A 22,832-nucleotide genomic window follows, 5' to 3' on the forward strand; every position below is an offset into this window, starting at 1 on the left:
ACAACGGACCATCTTGTGAGCTCTGAGTGCAAACACAACAATATAATTCTTCTCTTGGTATGGTGCCACTGGTAACTTTGTGTATGTTCAAATTCCTGATTAGCATAATAAATCACCAATAACATTCTGATAATACAGATTTTAATAAAATAGAATCTACATCGTAAGAGCCTACAATCTGACTTAGTAAAATAACTGGCTGACTGTTGGAGTTTGTGATCTGCTGTTCAGCGCCTGGTGGTGCATTTTCAGGCTGATTGAGTGATCTGGTGCTTTGCTGTCTTCGAGAGTGTTCCGTGATGCTTCAAGTGAAGCCTGGAAATGGGGCGTGAGCCCATGATCGATTCCATTTCTCGCTGACCTCCCAGGTTAAAGTGCTGAGAAAGATTGCAATAATTAAGGCGGGTGCAGACAATGCGTGGGTGCTCAGCGTGCCTACCAGCCTCTTGCTCGCTGCTCCGAGAGGAAAGTGTCAGTGTGTGACCCTCTCTCTCTCTCACACTGCATTCGAATAATCTCTCTCTCCCTCGTTGCTGTCGGGGGGATGGTACTTCAGCAAGGTTTAGTGGCCACACATTTTAATTCCACATCCCATTCCCATTCTGACATGTCTATCCACGGCCTCCTCTACTGTAAAGATGAAGCCACACTCAGGTTGGAGGAACAACACCTTATCTTCCGTCTGGGTAGCCTCCAACCGGATGGCATGAACATCGACTTCTCTAACTTCCGTTAATGCCCCACCTCCCGCTCGTACCCCATCCGTTATTTATTTTTATACACACATTCTTTCTCTCACTCTCTTTTTTCTCCCTCTGTCCCTCTGACGATACCCCTTGCCCATCCTCTGGGTTCCCCCCCCCCCCGCCCCGTCTTTCTCCCCGGACCTCCTGTCCCATGATCCTCTCATATCCCTTTTGCCAATCACCTGTCCAGCTCTTGGCTCCATCCCTCCCCCTCCTGTCTTCTCCTATCATTTTGGATCTCCCCCTCCCCCTCCCACTTTCAAATCTCTTACTAACTCTTCCTTCAGTTAGTCCTGACGAAGGGTCTCGGCCTGAAACGTCGACTGTACCTCTTCCTAGAGATGCTGCCTGGCCTGCTGCGTTCACCAGTAACTTTGATGTGTGTTGCAAGGTTTAATCAACGTGGTTTGTGGGTTGGACTCTGTAGTTCACGTTATGATGTGTTTCTGGTTTCTGGCTGCTCCTAGTCTGTTGCTATTTCGGGCAATTTTGAATCAGGGCGGCCTGCACATAGTGAACACGGAGCTGAACTGAATATGTCGTTTACGTGATTTGTTTTTTAATATGTGTGTGGAGGGGGTGCTGGCCACCTGTGGGGAAGATGGAACTCAGAGCTGTATACTGTCTACAGAGAAACAGAGAAAATCTACAGCACAATACAGGCCCTTTGGCCCACAAAGCTGCACCAAACATGTATTTACTTTAGAAATTACCTAAGGTTACCCATAGCCCTCTATTTTTCTAAGCTCCAAATACCTATCCAGGAGTCTCTTAAAAGACAACCCTGTCATTATAACACCGTTCCAGAATCTGTCTCCCTATCTGTTCCTCGATGTCCCTGTTACTATTGGTTGGTCTATAAAAAGCACCCAGTAGAGTTATTGACCCCTTCCTATTTCTAACTTCCACCGCAGAGACTCAGTAGACAATCCCTCCATGAGTTCCTCCTTTTCTGCAGCCATGGCATGATCTCTGATCAACAGTGCCATACCCCCACCTCTTTTGCCTCCCTCCCTGTCCTTTCTGTAACATCTAAAACCTGGCACTCTAATTAACCATTGTTGCCCCTCAGCCATCCAAGTCTCTGTGATGGCCACAACATCATAGCTCCAAATACTGATCCACGCTCTAAGCTCATCCGCTTTCAATCTTTTCAATACACACTTTCAAAATAAATGTACTTTTAATCTCTGATTTGCTGAATCAACTGTAAATGTTATCCTATAATCCTTCATTTGCATTCTTGTCTTGATATGCCAAATGGCTCTGGTCCTATGCAGTGCAAAGGGGAGAAATGCTGCTCAAAGTGTTTCCTTGCCTGTGTTGATTAAACACTATTTGTAATCTGTCTTTGCACAGACATTATCTGCAACTATTGCCTTGCTGTACCTTCCACACTCCTCCCTTTTGTTCTGTAAAGGACAACTCAAATCTTATTGAATCTCAACAGCACAGTCTCTGAAACCCTGTGACAGTTTCATCAGGGGCAGTTAACTGTTGGATTGTGATGGAGGTGGCTGCTGTGTGGGCCATCACTGTACAGAGTGCTCTCAGGCAAGATATTAAAGCAAATATCACAACTAGCAGGAATTGGAACAGAGTTCACAGCCTCAGGATAGTGGGATGTCGCTTTAGGACAAAGATGAAGAAGAATTTGTTTAGCCAGAGGGCAGCAAATCTGTAGAATTCATTACAGATGTCTGTGGAGCCCAAGTCATTGGGTATATTTAATGCAGAGGTTTATAAATTCTTGATCATTGAGGGTGTCCAGGGAGAAGGAAAGAGAATGGTGTTGAGAAGGATAATAAATAAGCCATTATCAAATGATGGAGCAGACTCAATGGGCCAAATGGCATATTTCTGCTCTTATGTCTTATGGCCTTCCAGTCTTATGGAGTAAGGCATCGACTCGCAGCAGTTTGGTATCTTGATCAGCAGCCAATTGTAGATCGGAAGTGTGACGTGATGTAACTCACACAGGTTTGCTGAGTGAGTATATAAGGCATCGACTCGTGGCAGTTTGGTGTTTTGAGCAGTGGCCGATTGATGATTGGGATTGATTATCAAGAACAAACTAAAAGAAGGCAGGGCAAGTGGAGCGGCCATTGTTGGAGTGGACAGTGTTAGAGTGGGGATTTTGAGCCTTTAACTCTTTGAGGCATCAATGAGGAGAGACTTGAGCGAGAGAAAGTGAAAAGCTGTAGGTACAGTAGGGATGCCAAGCAGGATAGTTGAATGCTCCACTTGTGGGACGTGGGAAGACGGGAGACGTCCCGTGTCCCTGACAACTGCATCTGTGAGAAGTGCATCCAACTGCAGCTTCTAACATGCCGCTTTAAGGAGTTGGAGCTGGAACTGGGTGAACTCCAGATCAATCGGGATGCTGACGGGTGATAGTTGGGACATATGGAAACGTGGTTACACCCAAGGTGCAGGTCACAGGAAACTGGGTGACTGTCAGGAAGTGGAAAGGTGTTAACCAGCCAGTGCAGAGTACCCTTGTGGCCATTTCCCTCAACAATAAGTATATCACTTTGGATACTGTTGAGGGGGATGGGGGCTATTACCTAGCAGAGGAAATTCACAGCGGTCAGGTCTCTGGCCCCTGAGTCTGGCTCTGTGACTCAGAAGGGAAGGGGGGAGCAAAGAGGTGACTGTGGTGATAGGCAAGTTGTTAGTTAGGGGACAAGAAAGGAGATCTTGTAGACAAGAATGATATGTTGCCTCCGGGGTGCCAGGGCCCAGGACATCTCAGATTGAGTCCTCAGCATTCTTACGTGAGAGGGTGAACAGTCAGAGGTCATCGTCCAGGAAGTAGAAATGACACGGGCAGGAAGAGTGAAAAGGTTCTGCAAAGTGAGTCCAGGGAGTAGGGTGCTACATTAAAGGGCAGGACCTCCAGGGTTGTGATCTCAGGATTGCTACCCATGTAAAGTTCTCATGAGGACAAAAAAGAAGATATTACAATTTAATGTGTGGCTAGAAGTTGGTGTAGGAGGGAGGGCGTAAGATTTTTGGATCATTGGGCTCTCTTCCAGGAAAGGTAAGACCTGTACAGAAGGGATGGTTTGCACTTGAACTGGAGGGGGATGAATATCCAAGTGGGAAAGTTTGCTCGTGCTGCACGGTGGGAGGGGAGCGGGGTGTAAACTAGAGTTGCAGGGGGACAGGAACCAGAGTGCCAGAACAGTTAGTGGAGACGTTATTTGAGAGAGATGGGAACCAGCATTGGGAATGGAAAAAGAGAGGAGCGTTAAGGGATGAATTACCAGACTAGCTTGAATTCCTCGTTCTGATTGTTTGCAAAGACCTGTTCTCCATGCTATTCCTAATTGACAGGGTACAGGTATCCTTTCTAAAACACGTACTTTGCTCAGTGGTCTGAGGGAAGGAATGATTCCTGCTGAATAATGTTTTCACTTTCAACTCTCTGCAGTCTGAATAATGGTTTCACTTTCAATTCTCTGTACACTCTCAGATGAAAAGTTGGCACAACCCTGTCCTATCTGACAAAGGGTGTGACTTGTGAAACCTGTAGTCATTTGGGGAGGGGTGGGTGGGGCATTAATGAACTGACAGGAGGAATGAAGCTTCACAGCAGAGAGAGTTGTTGGATTAAACTGTAGAATAGTTATTTAACTTGATATTTCTTGTAGTTTAACTTTACTATGCTTGGTTAATTTTTGATGTAATCACCAATATATATGTAATAGTTCAACTAATTTTCCAGTAATTACAGTACAGCTGCCTCAACATTTTTCTAGAAACTTCCCAGTTTTAGTAGCGGGTGTCACATTGGTTAAATCTGGCAATCTTAATGGCTAACTGTTACCAATGAAATTTCTGTTATCTCCGTCTGGTATGAGAAGACCATGACTAATTTTTAGTCTTCTCTCCTTCTTCTGTTTCTCTTGACACTTCTTCTTTCCTCTTGTAATATACAATAAAACAGCCATGAGCAACAAATTTTATGCCCCGTTCTTGACTTCTGAAGAACCTTTGCATCGCAACACAGCCAAGAATATTTCTCTGAAGTGTGAGGCAGCAGGGAGAAAGGTGGAATCCTCATCTCCTTGTTTATCTGCACTTGAGGATTCATGGGTTCCATATTTGTTGTTTTTGTTAAGTACCATCAAGTCACCATTGACTCATGGTGACCCTACGGCTGGTTGGCAATGTTGCAATGCTGGCATTTATTTCATCGGGAAGCGAATATAAAAACAAGGAGATAAAGTTGAAGCTTCCTAAGATACCAGTCAGTTCACACTTGGAGTACTGTCAACAGTTTTGGGCCCAATATCTCAGAAAGGATGTATTGGAGAGAGTCCGCAGGAGGTTCACAAGGATGAATGTGGGAATGAAAGGGTTTACATACGAGGAGCATTTGGCAACTTTGGGCCTATACTTACTGCAACTTAGAAGAATGTGTGGGAATCTCGTGGAAATCTATCGTGTGGTGAAAGGACTAAATAAGGTGGATATGGAGAGGATGTTTCCTGTGGTGGAGGTATCCAGAACTAGAGGGCACAGCCTCAAAACTGAGGGGCGACCTTTAAGAACAGAAGTAAGGAACAAGTATTTTACCCCAAGTGTGGTGAATCTGTTGAATGCTCTGCCACAGGCTGCAGTGGAGGCCAAGTCCGTGGGTATATTTAAAACAAAATTTGATGGATTCCTGATTGGTCGGGCATGAAGGGATATGGTGAGGAGGAAGGTGTATGGGGTGGATGGGGTCCAGGTCAGCCATGATGAAATGGCGGAGTGGACCCATGGGCTGATTGGCCCAATTCTGCTCCTATGTCTTATGGTCTTATGGAATTTGAAGCTGCTCACCCTTTCGTTCCTGACTGCTCGATGAGGATTATTAGATACATAAAAAACCTACAGCACAATACAGGCCCTTTGGCCCACAAAGTTGTGCTGAACATGTCCCAACCTTAGAGATTACTAGGCTTACCTATAGCCCTCTATTTTGTTAAGCTCCATGTACCTATCCAAAAGTCTCTTAAAAGACCCTATGGTATCCGCCTCCACCACCATTGCCGGCAGCCCATTCCACGCACTCACCACTCGCTGAGTAAAAAACTTACCATATAACCATATAACAATTGCAGCACAGAAACAGGCCATCTCAGCCCTTCTAGTCTGTGCCGAACTCTTACTCTCACCTAGTCCCACCGACCTGCACTCAGCCCATAACCCTCCATTCCTTTCCTGTCCATATAGCTGTCCAATTTAACTTTAAACGACAACATCGAACCTGCCTCAACCACTTCTGCTGGAAGCTCATTCCACACAGCTACCACTCTCTGAATAAAGAAGTTTCCCCTCATGTTACCCCTAAACATTTGCCCTTTAACTCTCAACTCATGTCCTCTTGTTTGAATCTCCCCCATTCTCAATGGAAAAAGCCTATCCACGTCAACTCTATCTATCCCCCTCATAATTTTAAATACCTCTGTCAAGTCCCCCCTCAACCTTCTACATTCCAAAGAATAAAGACCCAACTTGTTCAACCTTTCTCTGTAACTCAGGTGATGAAACCCAGGTAACATTCTAGTAAATCTTCTCTTTACTCCCTCTATTTTGTTGACATCTTTCCTATAATTCGGTGACCAAAACTGTACACAGTACTCCAAATTTGGCCTCACCAATGCCTTGTACAATTTCAACATTACATCCCAACTCCTATACTCAATGCTCTGATTTATAAAGGCCAGCGAACCAGAAGCTTTCTTCACCACCCTATCCATATGAGATTCCACCTTCAGGGAGCTATGCACCATTATTCCTAAATCCCTCTGTTCTACTGCATTCTTCAATGCCCTACCATTTACCATGTATGTCCTATTTTGATTAGTCCTACCAAAATGTAGCACCTCACATTTATCAGCATTAAACTCCATCTGCCATCCTTCAGCCCACTCTTCTAACTGGCCTAAATCTCTCTGCAAGCTTTGAAAACCTACTTCATTATCCACAACTTCACCTATCTTAGTATCATCTGCATACTTACTCATCCAATTTACCACCCCATCGTCCAGATCATTAATGTATATGACAAATAACATTGGACCCAGTACAGATCCCTGAAGCACACCACTAGTCACCGGCCTCCAATCTGACAAACAGTTATCCACCACCACTCTCTGGTGTCTCCCATCCAGCCACTACTGAATCCATTTTACTATTCCAATATTAATACCTAACGATTGAACCTTCCTAACCAACCTTCCGTGTGGGACCTTGTCAAAGGCCTTACTGAAGTCCATATAGACAACATCCACCGCTTTACCCTCGTCAGCTTTCCTAGTAACCTCTTCAAAAAATTCAATAAGATTTGTCACACATGACCTTCCATGCACAAATCCATGTTGACTGTTCCTAATCAGACCCTGTCTATCCAGATAATTATATATACCATCTCTAAGAATACTTTCCATCAATTTACCCACCACTGACGTCAAACTCACAGGCCGATAATTGCTAGGTTTACTCTTAGAACTCTTTTTAAGCAATGGAACAACATGAGCAATATGCCAATCTTCCGGCACCATCCCCGTTTCTAATGACATTTGAAATATTTCTGTCAGAGCCCCTGCTATTTCCACACTAACTTCCCTCAAGATCCTAGGGATGATCCTGTCAGGACCCGGAGAATTATCCACTTTTATATTCCTTAAAAGCTCCAGTACTTCCTCTTCTTTAATCATCAAAGTTTCCATAACTTCCCTTCCTGTTTCCTTTATCTCACACAATTCAATATCCTTCTCCTTAGTGAATACCGAAGAAAAGAAATTGTTCAGAATTTCCCCCATCTCTTTTGGCTCCACACATAGCTGTCCACTCTGATTCTCTTCGGGACCAACTTTATCCCTCACTATCCTTTTGCTATTAACATAACGGTAAAATCCCTTGGGACTTATTTTCACTTTACTTGCCAAAGCAACCTCATATCTTCTTTTAGCTTTTCTAATTTATTTCTTAAGATTCTTTTTACATTCTTCATATTTCTCAAGCACCTCATTTACTCCATGCTGCCTATATTTATCGGGAGAAGATGGCAGTGCGAGGACAGTGCGCGCGGCCTCTTCAGTGATGAATATCTGTTATCTGTCAAGTAGGGGACCGTGCACAATTCTGATTTGATGGAGACAGACGTGAGTGCAAAGCAGAACATCTGGAAAATTTCTGAAATGTCTGCTTTGCTACTGCTGCTACTGCGTGGTAATCGGAATCTCTGGAGCTGAAGGCCTCGAAATCCTCGGTTTTGCGTGTTTCAGTGGCCGGGGAGAGGTCGAAGGCGCTCGGCAGAGGATGGCATTCGGGAGGCTGTATCGGAGAGGCTGCTCAGAAGCTTGGAGTTTTCGGACGGATGGACTCAGGGTCGGCCGTGGTCGGCTGCTTCCAAGGTATCGGGAAGTTGACAGTGCCTGGAGGTTTATGGCAGAGAGTTTCTCCCTTTTGCTGCTGCTATCGGGGACTCGGAAGTCGATCGACTCGGGGACTTTGAGACTTTTTTTACTGTGCCTGTGGACTGTTCTTCATCAAATTATGGTATTGCTTTGCAATGCTGTAACTATATGGTATAATTATGTGGATCTGTCAGTGTTAGTCTTTGGTTTGTCCTGTTTTCTGTGATATCACTCTGGAGAAACATTGTATCATTTCTTAATCATTTGTAGGTATCTCTCTTTTTCTGAACCAAGTTTCCAATATCCCTTGAAAACCATGGCTCTCTCAAACTTTTAACCTCTCCTTTCAACCTAACAGGAACATAAAGATTCTGTACTCTCAAAATTTCACCTTTAAATGACTTCTATTTCTCTATTACATTCTTCCCATAAACAAATTGTCCCAATTCACTCCTTCTAAATCCTTTCGCATCTCCTCAAAGTTAGCCCTTCTTCAATCAAAAATCTCAACCCTGGGTCCAGACCTATCTTTCTCCATAATTATATTGAAACTAATAGCATTGTGATCACTAGACCCGAAGTGCTCCCCAACACAAACCTCCGTCACCTGACCTATCTCATTCCCTAACAGGAGATCCAACACTGCCCCTTCTCTAGTTGGTACCTTTATGTATTGCTGCCAAAGACTATCCTGCACACATTTTACAAACTCCAAACCATCCAGCCCTTTTACAGTATGGGCTTCCCAGTCTATGTGTGGAAAATTAAAATCTCCCACAATCACAACTTTGTGCTTACTACAAATATCTGCTATCTCCTTACAAATTTGCTCCTCCAATTCACGCTCCCCATTTGGTGGTCTATAATACACCCCCATAAGAGTTACTACACCTTTCCCATTCTTCAATTCCACCCAATTAGCCTCCCTAGATGAGTCCTCTAATCTATCCTGCCAGAGCACCGCTGTAATATTTTCTCTGACAAGCAGTGCAACACCTCCCCTTCTTGTCCCTCCGATTCTATCACACCTGAAGCAATTAAATCCAGGAATATACACCTGACATCTCCTCTGTACCTCCTCCCCAGCACCTTAAACCTGTGTCCTCTTGTGGCAGCCATTTCAGCCCTGGGGAAAAAACCTCTGACTATCCACACGATCAATGCCTCTTATCATCTTATACACCTCTGTCAGGTCACCCCTCATCATCCATCGCTCCAAGGAGAAAAGGCCGTGTTCACTCAAGCTATTCTCATCAGGCATGCTCTCCAGTCCAGGCAACATCTTTGTAATCTCCTCTGCACCCTTTCTATGGCTTCCACATTCTTTCTGTAGTGAGGTGACCAGAACTGAGCACAGTACTCCAAGTGGGGTCTGACCAGGGTCCTATATAGCCTCAGTATTACCTCTTGGCTCTTAAATTCAATTCCACGAATGATGAAGGCCAATATACCGTATGGCTTCTTAACCACAGAGTCAACCTGCACAGCTGCTTTGAGCGTCCTATGGACTCGGACTCGAAGATCCCTCTGATCCTCCACACTGCCAAGAGTCTTACCATTAATACTATATCCTGCCATCATATTTGACCTACCAAAATGAACCACTTCACACTTATCTGGGTTGAACTTCATCTGCCACTTCTCAGCCCAGTTTTGCATCCTATCAATGTTCGGCTGTAACCTCTGACAACCCTCCACACTATTCACAACACACCCAACCTTTGTGTCATCATCAAACTTGCTAACCCACCCCTCCACTTCCTCATCCAGGTCATTTATAAAAATCATGAAGAGTAAGGGTCCCATAACAGATCCCTGAGGCACACCACTGGTCACCGACCTCCATGCAGGATATGATCCATCTACAACCACTCTTTGTGTTCTGTGGGCTAGCCAGTTCTGGATCTACAAAGCAATGTCCCTTTGGATCCCATGCCTCCTTACTCTCTCAAAAAGCCTTGCATGGGGTACCTTATCAAATGCCTTGCTGAAATCCATATGCACTACATCTACTGCTCTTCCTTCATCAATGTGTTTAGTCACATCCTCAAAAAATTCACTCAGGCTCGTAAGGCACAACCTGCCCCTGACAAAGCCATACTGACTATTCCTAATGATATTATACCTCTCCAAATGTTGATAGATCCTGCCTCTCAGGATCTTCTCCATCAACTTACCAACCACTGAAGTAAGACTCACTGGTCTATAATTTCCTGGGCTATCAGTACTCCCTTGCTTGAATAAGGGAACAACATCTGCAAACCTCCAATTCTCCTAACCTCTCCCGTCCTCATTGATGATGTAAAGATTATCGCCAGAGGCTCAGCAATCTCCTCCCTTGCCTCCCACAGTAGCCTTGGGTACATCTCATCCGGTCCCCGTGACTTATCCAACTTGATGCTTACCAAAAGCTCCATCACATCCTCTTTCGTAATATCTACATGCTCAAGCTTTTCAGTCTGATGCAAGTCATCACTATATCACCCAGATCCTTTTCTAAAGTGAATACTGAAGTAAAGTATTCATTAAGTACCTCTGCTAATTCCTCCGGTTCCATACACACATTCCCACTGTCACACTTGATAGGTCCTATTCTTTCACGTCTTATCCTCTTGCTCTTCACATACTTGTAGAATGCCTTGGGGTTTTCCTTAATCCTGCCCACCAAGACCTTCTCATGGCCCCTTATGGCTCTCCTAATTTCCTTCTTAAGCTCCTTCCTGTTAGCCTTTTCATCTTCTAGATCTCTAACATTGCCTGTGCCTTCCCACTCCTGAGGTCCATATTCAATTCGGTTGTATGTAGAAAGAGTCTTGGCAGATGGTATATAAATGGTCTACATAGGCCAGTTAACAACACCCCTCCACTCCTTTGGTTTAACCAAAAATTCCACTGCTGACCACCCAATAAGAACTGGACTATCCCTTCCTAATGTTCACATTCAATTAGATCGCAGTCTTGCGTGTATGGATGTACAGAAAGTCTAGGCAGGTGGTACAAATAGGGTACTGTGTAGGCCAGATAACAACACCATTCCACATCATTGGTTGAAGCTGAAGGTCCCATTTTAGAATGAAGGAGATAAGTATCACTAATGTGATTTGGAGAGTCATGAGTGATATAGACATTGCTCCTCCTGTTACTCAAATCAAGTCCCAGCTCACCTGGTTGCAGTAGAAGACTTCACTCTGCTCCTCAACCTCAGGGCTGGGGATTTATGCAATGTGTTCTAAGAAGGTTGATACCATCCTTCAAAGCATTTTCATTTACAAAAGTCATTTCTGTGCACAGTGCAGTTTCATACGCCCTTTACAACTCTGGTCTGGTTATCAAAGTAGAAAACAGAATCAAACTCTGTACATTTCAGGAGTATATTCAATAGCAACCCACCTTCTCAATGTATGGAGGCCTATGAAGCACAACCAACAACCTCTCTGGTTAGATGATAACACATTAATCTGTGAAAACTAAACTGACAAGTGTGTTAGTGTCATGATGCTTAGAATACACTAAACTTATCACAAGCAGTAATCAAAAAGTTTAGTTAGTCAGTCCTTGTCAAAAAGGGTTTTCTGGCCATTGGTTCTCTGCTTTGTGACACTGTTTTCTTAATGTGTGATGTGTGGATCCTCATCGGCTTCACTTGCACCTTCAGAGCAATGTACCTAGTTAGCTGTACTTAAAATGGGCCTTTCCACCAAGGCTCAAGGCAATGGTTTCGTCAGTTCGATCTCACCAGTATCCCATCTCCGGGCTGGTAGGTGTGACTCTCTAAAGCCAGTACAATCTTCTGGCCTTCAATACCTGTTAATGAAAACCTTTGAGTGTGTATCAGAGCCACACAATACAGCAACATGTTTTCACTCATGGTATGGATGTCATCTGTTTAACCCAGAGGGGAGGAGCAACTGGTAAGAGCATGAGGCATCCCAATACTTTCTCATTCACGGATAGGCCTGTCACATGACTGGGAGCACAGCACGTAGTCATGAGAACCAAATTCCACTGTACTGCTGTCACAAAGCAACAACATTCATGATGTTTACAAGAGAATAAACTTGAGTGTTTCCTTGAATGATGACAGTTTCTTGTTGGACTGTACTCTTGTGGTCAGTAGTAATTGGAACAGGAGTAGTCCATTTGGACCCTCAAACCTCATGATTGATCCGATTTTGGCCTCAGCCCCTTCACTTTCCACCCTGAGGCCAAAATCTATCTGAGCCTTGAATCTATTGAATGGCCAATTCCACAGGTCTCCAGGTAAAAAGTTCCAGAGATCCAGAAACCTCAGGGGGTGAAACAGTCCAGTTCACCGTCTTTAGAAGTAATTCACTTAATCTGACTGATTGTGTTAAATGACTCTGTCATCACTGCTACAACACAAGAACTGTACCAACAAAGTTACACACAATAAGATAGTGATCAGATTAAACGCAACTCTATTGATATTCCACAGTCATTAACTGTATTCCATAAGATTCAAGAAACAGGCAAAACATTAAAATATTGCACTGTTGACAAAGAAACCCCAATTAAAGGGTAAATGACTATATACGAAACAAGAGAAAATCTGCTGATACTGAAAATCCAAGCAACACACACAAAATGCCAGAGGAACCCAGCGGGCCAGGCAACATCTATGGAAAAAAGTAAAATCAACATTTGGGCACGAAACCCTGTTGAAGGTACATTTTTACAATGATCATATAACTTCGCTCATCTTAAACAGGGCTGACAGAGCCATGTGACCCAAAGTCAAATGTCCACTATCCAAAGTAAATTCAAATCAAAGTAAATTTATTTTCAAAGTCCCTATATGCCATTCTCATGAGATTCATTGACCAGCAAAGACTCCTCAAAGTGAGTCCCGAGGTTATATTTTCAGTTCAGTGTTGGATAACTTCACTCACCCTACCTCTGAACTGATTCCAAAACCTATGGACTCCCTTTCAAAGACTCTTACTCGTGCTCTCGACATTTACTATTATTGTTTTGTTTTCTTTTGTGTAGTTGCAGTACTTGTTGTCTTTTTCGCACAGGTTGTTTGTCAGCCTTTGCTGTATGCAGATTTTCATTGATTCTACTGTGTTTCTTCATCTTGACTGTGACTCTCTGCAAGAAAGTGATTCTGAAATGAAGAAAAAATATAAGGAAAAGGAGTGAAGTGACAATTACAGAAAACTTATATGTTCATACTACACTGAAATACCCCAAATGGGCATTTTTTGCAGTATTACATCCTGTGCCCCACCAGAGATAATACCCTCCCACTTCCCACAATAAATTGTGCAAACAGAATGGCAGAATCCATCCCCATCCCCATCCCCGCCCCTCCCCCTCCCCTCCCCCTCCTCCTCCCCTTCCCCATCCCACTCCCCCCTCCCTCCGCCTCCCTCCTCATCCCTCTCCCCCTCCTCCTCTCCCCCACCCCCTCCCTCTTCTCATATTTACTCATATTTACACAATAGAATTGAATTCACCGAGACGATTTGGGATCGGGCACGGGGAGTGATAATAACTTCAGGTCTCCACTAAATGTCAACAGGGTCATGGACAGCATAAACAGAGACATTACCAGCTCCTCAGTGATTGATTGTATACCACAATGTACTTGCATTGTCTACAAACCTGACCTGTTATTATTCAGACCACCCACAACATTCTTGTGTTGGCCAATCTGCACATTCTTCTTTCTCCCACATGCTTTGCCAAAGCAACTAAATGAACTTCCATGTGAATCTGGGAAAGGATGGAATGGGGAGTGGTTGTCCAACGTTAATACCCATCAGGAATTATTAGTGGGGACCCCAGGTTTCCTAGTTGCAAGTCAATCACAGAATTAGTTCTGTCCTTCCAATTCCCCACATCCATGAAATTCACAAAAGCCCAAAATGTCTTTCATCTCTTAACTGTGGATTTACATTGGCAAGAGTCATTTCTGTGCACAGTGCAGTCTCATACTCCCTTCACAGCTCTAGTCTTCTTATCAAAGAAGTATACAGAATCAAAATCAGTACAATTCAGGGATATATTCATTGGCAACCCACCTTTTCAATGTATATAGGCCCTCGAGAGCACACCCAACAACCTCACCAGTTGATATGTGGCACAGTGATACCCTAGACAAAGAAAAGTGAAGTTTGTTAATATCATCTGTGCTTAGGCAGGAAGCAGAAACACTGAATATACAAAGATTATTGGAAGCAGTAATAATCAAACAATTCAGATAGTCAGTACTTGTCATCAGGTTTTTCTGGCAAATGGCTTCTTGGTTTGGTGGTACCACTGGCTTGACGTATGATGTGTGGATCCATATCAGCTTCGTTTAGACCTTCAGAGCAATATATCTAGTTAACATCACTTGAAATGGGTCTTCCCACCGAGACTTGAGACAATTCTTTCGTTGGCAGGATCTCACCAGCACCCCCTCTCCTTCCTGGTAGGTCTGACACTCTCTAGCGAGCACGATCTCCTGGACTTCAAGTACCTATTGATGGGAAACCTTTAATGGTTTGTATCAGTGTCACACAATGCAGCAACATGCTTTCACTCATGGTATGGAGGTCATGTGCTTAACCCAGAGGGGAGAAGCAACTGGTAAGAACATGGTACTATCACACATGGATTTAGGCCTGTTACGCAGTTTGGAGCACAGTGCATTCTGATGAGAGCCAGTGGAAGCCCCGCTGGCCACTTCAATCCAGTTTCCTCCAACAGTTTAGTCAACTTGTCTTTCAGGGTTCCATTCTGACTTTCAACTTCATTAGTAGATTGTGGGTGGTAAGGATAGGTGAAGTGATGCTTACCCTGCAAGACCTTTGTCAATTGCCTGTGCAGTGTGGCCATTATCATTTGAGGTCTACTCAGGGATTCCAAACGATAGATGAAATTCTCATGAGTAAAGGTTAGCAACACTTAAAGCATAATTTCTACTAGTTCGATAATTTCAACGATTTGTCCACCACACATCCACAGATTGTGAAGTGGCCATGGCGATAGAAAACCTTTAACATCCTGTCCCAAGTCCAGCTTCCCTTCAGGAACTGATACCGGAACAGGGATAAAAGACCTTTTTTGAGAAGATGGTAGTCTGTTTCCAATTATCAGAACTAACAGTAAATGCCTAAACAAATATGACTAATAGCAAGGTATGCTGAAAGTGTGGAAAGCACATGACAAAACCAACTTAAGAACTGGTTGATGTTGCAACCAGTAAAAGTTGTCAAGGTAAACACTGAGAACTACTTACAAGACAAACTTCATTCCTGCTTGTGTTTAAAGGGCTTCCAATTTAAACCCATATAGGAATGAGGCAGAACAGGAAAATGTTTTCCATGATAGCGTGCCATAAGAAATAGAACGAACACGTAGCTATGGTAATGAGCTCTGTGAGTGCAGGATTGCAAATTAATAGTCAGAGGAACTCAGCAGGTCAGGCAGCATCAAGTTCAAGTTCAGATTTATTGTCCTTCGACCATAGACAAGTCTACCACCGAATCCAGACCAAGGTGCTCAACACAGTACGTATAACTCACACGCAACACATAAGGTAATATTAGCACAAATAAATTAACAATTAATAAGGTGTATTTATGACACATGCCAAAAATATAACACTACTGGTGCTTCGTACGTGATGTGGTCTGGGTGGTGACAGGGAGGTCAGGAGTCTGACAGACTGGTGGAAGAAGCAGTTTCCCATCCAACAGTCAATGTCAATATGACACCTCCTGCCTGATGGTAGGTGGTCAAAGAGTTTCTTGGAAGGATGGGAGGAATATATATGCTGCGCTCCTGATAAATATCTTGGATATCTAAAATTAATGAATATTTGTGGACCTAATTAACAGTCAGAGAGCAGAAGAAACCTTTCTTCGTCATGCAGAGGTCTGAGCGTAAATATTTTGTGAACAGAACAAAGACGAACACAGGGCTGGGCTTGGGGCAGTTATGAGAAATCAGTAGTGTTGCGAAACTGAGCACATTGGCAGAGCAGGGAAGGGTCAGCTCAGGAGTTTTGTACTGAATGCAAAGACAACAATAGGTTTTCCCTCTTGGTATGATTGCCAATACAACTGAAATATCCACCCATGCTGAGTCAAGCGAGAGAGCATCAGAGACAGAAGTGACACACACCACTTTAACAAGTGACAAAGGGTGAGTGAACAATGGTGCACGAGTACGTTGATGAACTAATGGACCAATAAATATGTGTCCCGTGAAGCTTCAAGTACAGTTGAGCACAGAGATGAGGATTCCACCTTTCTTTCCGCTGCCCGTGTTTCATCGAAATTTTCTTGCTATGTTGGACCCTGAAGTTTCTGCGATTGAACAGTTCTTTAGAAGTCAAGAATAAGGCATAAGAATTATTGCTTATGGCTGTTTTATTGAGTGTTACAAGAGCAAAGAAAAAGAAGGAGAAGCTTTGAGACAAAAAGAGACCAGTCTAAAAATAAGTCATGGTCTTCTCAGACCATACTGAGTTAACAGAAACTCTATTGATCCCAGTTAACCAATAAGATAGCCAGATTAAAGTAATGTGACACTGTTCTGACTGTCATCAAAGTCATCAGAGAGACAATAAAGCTGCTGATAAAGAAATCTTTCTTCATTACAGGAAGCAGGCATTCTTTTGGAAACGCTCAAAGTAGAGCCTGTCAAATCCAAAAGTACATCAATGTAATCAAGGGCTAGATCCTCCAGATGTTTCTCATAACTACTTCTTTCACTTCTCTTAAGTCTTCTCTTTTTTTGAAACGTGTTTCTGCCACTGTTGGAGTCTGTATCCTATATTTTGGTGGAGTGTTTTTGGGCCTATTAGGTGATCCGGTGCTTTGCCGTCTCTGAGAGGATTCCGCGAGGCTTCAAGCGAAATGTGTGGCCTCAAGGCCAAGAAGCCTGGAGATGGGCACAAGCCCAAGGTCGGCTCCATTTCTCAACAATATTGCAGATTAAAACACTGAGAAATCATCGAGGTGAGAATGGAAGGCAAGCAGGTGTTCAGCACGATCTACCAGCCTCTCTCTCTCTCTAAGGAAATTCCTGTCTTCAAAATGGTCTTTCTCCATCAAAACTATTGGAGGATAGTGCCGGGCCTCTGGATTTTGGACAAGATTTAATCACTGCAGTTTGTACTTCTGGTCACATGGACCAGATGGTGAGCACCACAGGGTTTTGAAAGAGATGACTGAAGAGATTGGGGAGGCATTAGTAATGGTATTTCAATTGATGGGAAGATGTTGGAGTCGATCCTTAAGGATGTGGCTTTGGGGTAGTTGGAGGCATGTGATAAAATAGGCTGTAGTTGGCTTGGTTTCCTCAAGGGAAAATCTTGTCTGACAAATCTGTTAGAATTCTTTGAAGAAATAACAAGCAGGATAGACAAAGGAGAGTTGAATTGAATTGAATTGACTTTCTTCACATACACATGAAGTAAAAATCTTTATGTTACTTCTCCATCTAAATGTGTCATGTGCAATCATAGTAATTTATAATAATTTGTAATAAATAGAACATTCAATGTAATATAGAGTACACTCAAATCTACGTGAGTTCATCAGTCTGATGGCCTGGTGGAAGAATCTGTCCTGGAGCCTGTTGGTACTGGGTTTTATGCTGCTGTACTGTTTCCTGGATGGTAGCAGCTGGAATAGATTGTGGTTGGGATGACGTGGGTCCCCAGTGACCCTAAGGGCCCTTTTTACACACCAGTCCTTGTAAATGTCCTGAATCATGGGAAGTTCACAACTACAGATGTGCTGGGCTGTCCGCACCACTCTCTGCAGAGTCCTGCGATTAGGGGAGGTACAGTTCCCATACCAGGCAGTGATGCAGCCAGTCAGGATGCTCTCAATTGTGCCCCTGTAGAAAGTTTTTAGGATCTGGGGACCCATATCAAACTTCCTCAACCGTCTGAGGTGAAAGAGTCGCGGTTGTGCCTTTTACACCACACAGCTGGTGTGTACAGACCACGTGAGGTCCTCGGTGATGTGGATGCCAAGGAACTTGAAGCTGGTTATCCTCTCAACCCCAGATCCATTGATGTCAATAAGGGTTAGCCCATCTCCACTCCTGTAATCCACAACCAGCTGTTGATGTATAATTGGATTTTCTGAAGGCCTTTGACAAGATGGCACACATGAGGCTGCCGATAGTATTACAGGGAAAATTCTAGCATGCATAAAGCAGTGGCTGATTGGGTGGAGGCAAAGAGTGGGAATAAAGTGAGGCTTTTCTGGTTGGCTGCTGGTGACTAGTGGTGTTCAACAGGGGTCTATGTTGGGAACAATTCTTTTAACATTACATGTTAAAACTGCCCAGTGGATTATCAGCACCCAATTGCCCACCATTGAGAACATCTACCATAAATGCAACCTGGGCAAGAGGAAAAGCATTATCAAGGATGCATCTCACCCCAACCATGGACATTTCACTCTCCTGCCATCCGGTAGGTGCTACAGGAGCCTCCGCTCCCGTACCAGCAGGCACAGGAAGAGCATCTTCCCTGAGGCTGTGACCCTGCTGAACCTCACATCTCAGCGCTAAGCAGTACTGCACCCACATTGTTCTGTCTCAGTACTTTTATATTTGTGTGCTGTAGCACTTACTTTTTATTCGCAGTTATTTTGTAAATAATACTATTCTTTTACACTTTTGGTTAGATGCTAATTGCATTTCATTGGCTTTGTATCTGTAGTTGGCACAATGACAATAAAGTTGAATCTAATCTAATCTTAAACAGTTGGATGAGAAAGTAGAGACGTTACAAAAGGATTTGGACAGATTAGGAGAATGGGCAAAGGAATGGCAGATGGTATACAATGTCAGGAAGTGGAAAGTCATGCACTTTGGTAGAAGAAATGAAAGGGTTGACTATTTTCTAAATGGAGAGAAAATACTAAAATCTGAGGTGCAAAGGGATTTATTTGGGAGCCCTTGTTCAGGATTCCCTGAAAATTAATTTACAGTTTGAGTCTGTGGCGAAGACGACCAATGCAATTTTAGCATAAATTTCAAGAAAACTAGAACATAAAAGCAAGAATGTAATTTTGAGATTTTATAAAGCACTGGTGAAGCCTCACTTCGAGCATTGTGAGCAGGTTTAGCCCCCTTCCTGTAGAAAAGATGTGCTGAAAATGGAGAGGGTTCAAAGGAGGTTCAGGAAAATGATTCCAGGATTGAATGGCTTGTCACATGAAGAGTGTTTGATGGCTCTGGTCCTGTATTTCCTGGAATTCAGAAAAATGAGGGGTGACCTCATTAAAACCTATCACATAGTGAAAGGACTTTATAGAGTGGATGTGGAGAGACTGTTACCTATGGTGGGAGAGTCTGGGACCAGAAGACACAACCTCAGACTGGAGGGGAATCCTTTTTGAATGGACATGAGGAGGAATTTCTTGGCAGCTGTGAAGGTTGTATGTATATTTAAGGCACAGGTTGATAGATTCTTGATTGGTCAGGGCATGAGGGGATATGGGGAGAAGTCAAGAGATTGGGGTTGAGAGAGAAAATGGATCTGCCATAATGGAGTGGCAGAGCAGAATTGACGGGCCAAATGGCCTAATTCTGCTCCTATATCTTCTGGTCTTATATATATACTTCAATAATGAATTGACATTGACTCTGAATTTACTTTGGACAGCAGGAAACATTTTTGTGACATTTGACCTTGGATCACATGGCTCCATCAGCCCGTTTCAGAGGTTTCTCCTGGAGTGAGGTTTCATAATCATTGAGCTGTTAATTGTGTTTTCTTTGCCATAGTGCTATATTTAATGTTTTGTTTTTTTTTCTTGAATTATCTGGAGACACAGTTAATAACTGTGGCATATCAATAAAGTTGGGCTTGTGTGATCAATACCTTATTGTGTGTAACTTTGTTGGTACAGTTCTGGCATTGTAACAGTGGCAAGTAAATGTCACTTAACACAGTCAGTCAGATCAAGTAATTAGAAAAGTGAACAATCTCATGCTCTGAGATCTCCTGGATCTCTGGAACATCGAATAACCTCAGTGGCCACTTTATTAGGTACCCCCTGTACCTTATAAAATGGCCACTGAGTGTATGTTTGTGGCCTTCTGATGCTTCCCAACCACCTAAAGGGTTGATGCATTGTGCGTTCAGAGATGCTCTTCTGCACACCATGGTTATGACACGTGGTTATTTGAGTTACTGGTGCTTCCCTGTCCATTCACCTCTGACCTCTTAACAAGGTGTTTTTACCCACAGATCTGCCACTCATTGGATATTTTTTGTTCTTCTCACCATTCTCTATAAACTCTGGAGATTGTTATTCGTGACAATTTCAAGAGATCAACAGTTTCTGAGATAATCTATCCCGTCTGGCACCAACAATAATTCCATGGTCAAAGTCATTTAGGTCACATTCTTCCCCATCCTGATGTCTGGTCTGAACAACAACTTAACCTCCTGAAACTGATCCAATCACAAACAAGAGAAAATCTGCAGGTGCCGGAGTTCTAAGCAACACAAAATGCTGGAGGAACTCAGCAAGTTTTCCTGTGTTACATCGGTGACTTCATTGGTGCTGCTTCCTGCACCCATTCGGAGATTGTCGACTTCATCAACTTTGCTTCCAACTTCCATCCTGCCCTCAAATTTACCTGGTCCGTTTCTGACATCTCCCTCCCCTTTCTCGATCTCTTTGTCTCTATCTCTGGAGACAGCTTATCTACTAATGTCTATTATAAACCCACAGACACTCACAACTACCTGGACTATACCTCTTCCCACCCTGTTACTTGTAAAAATGACATCCCCTTCCCTCACTTCCTCAGTCTCCACCGCATCTGCTCTCAGGATGAGGCTTTCATTCTAGAACGAAGCAGATGTCCTACTTCTTCAAAGAAAGGGGCTTCCCTTCCTCCCTCATCAACGCTGTCCTCACCTGCAACTCTTCAATTTCGCATACATCTGCCCTCACCTCATTCTCCCATGACCCCACCAGGCATAGGGTTCCTCTTGTCCTTACCTTCTACCCCACCAACCTCCACGTCCAGCACATAATTCTCCGTAACTTCTGCCATCTCCGATGGGATCCCGCCACCAAGCACATCATTCCCTCCCCCCTCACTTTCTGCTTTCCACAGGGATCACTCCGTGCCAATCTCTCTTGTTCATTCATTCCTCCCCACTGATTTTCCTCCTGGCACGTATCCTTGCAAGCGGAACAAGTGCTACACTTTCTCCCTCACTAGCATTCGAGGCTGAAAACAGTCCTTTCAAGTGCGGTGACACTTCTCCTGTGAGTCTGTTGCGGTTATAAGACCAAAAGACAAAGGAACAGAAGTCAGCCATTCGGCCCATCGAGTCTGCTCCGCCATTCTCCCATTTAGTCCCACTCCCCCGCCTTCTCAGCATAACCTTTGATGCCCTGGCTACTCAGATACCTATCAATCTCTGCCTTAAATACACACAATGACTTGGCCTCCATTGCCACCCATGGCAACAAATGCCATAGATTCACCACTCTGTGGCTAAAAAAATTTCTTCGCTTCTCTGTTCTGAATGGGCGCCCTTCAATCCTTAAGTCATGTCCTCTCGTACTAGACTCCCCCATCATGGGAAACAACTTTGCCACACCCACTCTGTCCATGCCTTTCAACATTCGAAATGTTTCTGTGAGGTCCCCCCCCATTCTTCTAAACTCCAAGGAATGCAGTCCAAGAGCGGACAAACGTTCCTCATATGTTAACCCTCCCATTCTCGGAATCATTCTAGTGAATCTTCTCTGTATCCTCTTCAACATCAGCATATCCTTTCTTAAATAAGGAGACCAAAACTGCCCACAGTACTGCAAGTGAGGTCTCACCCGCACCTTATAGAGCCTCAACATCACATCCCTGCTCCTATACTCTATTCCTCTAGAAATGAATGCCAACATTGCATTTGCCTTCTTCACCACCGACTCAACCTGAGGTTAACCTTAAGGGTATCCCGCACAAGGATTCCCAAGTCCTGTTGCATCTCAGAACTTTGAATTCTCTCCCTATTTAAATAATAGTCTGCCAGTTTATTTCTTCTGCCAAAGTGCATAACCATACACTTTCCAACATTGTATTTCATTTGCCACTTCCTTGCCCATTCTTCCAATCTATTCAAGTCTCTCTGCAGACTCTGTTTCCTCAGCACTACTGGCCCCTCCACCTATCTTCGTATCATCAGCAAACTTAGCCACAAAGCCATCTATTCCATAATCCAAATCGTTGATCTACAACGTAAAAAGAAGCGGCCCCAACACGGATCCCTGTGGAACACCGCTGGTAACCGGCAGCCAACCAGAATAGGATCCCTTTATTCCCACTCTCTGTTTTCTGCCAATCAGCCAATGCTCTATCCACGTATGTAACTTTCCTGTAATTCCATGGGCTCTTATCTTGTTAAGCAGCCTCATGGGTGGCACCTTGTCAAAGGCCTTCTGAAAATCCAAATATACAACATCCACTACATCTCCCTTGTCTAGCCTACTTGTAATTTCCTCAAAAAATTGTAATAGGTTTGTCGGGCAAGATTTTCCTTTAAGGAAACCATGCTGAGTTCTGTCTATCTTGTCATATGCCTCCAGGTACTCCATAACCTCATCCTGACAATTGACTCCAACAACTTCTCAAACACCGATGTCAAACTAACAGGTCTATAATTTCCTTT

The 22,832-nt window shown here is 43.7% G+C and overlaps 1 pseudogene; it reads right to left on the reverse strand.

Moving 5' to 3' along the window:
• The window catches only part of LOC140210631 (deoxynucleoside triphosphate triphosphohydrolase SAMHD1-like), a 91,920-nt pseudogene that overhangs the window by 52,631 nt on the left and 16,457 nt on the right, over window positions 1-22,832 (reverse strand).

This window comes from Mobula birostris, chromosome 2, assembly GCF_030028105.1.
Source record: "Mobula birostris isolate sMobBir1 chromosome 2, sMobBir1.hap1, whole genome shotgun sequence".
Taxonomy (NCBI): Eukaryota; Metazoa; Chordata; class Chondrichthyes; order Myliobatiformes; family Myliobatidae; genus Mobula; species Mobula birostris.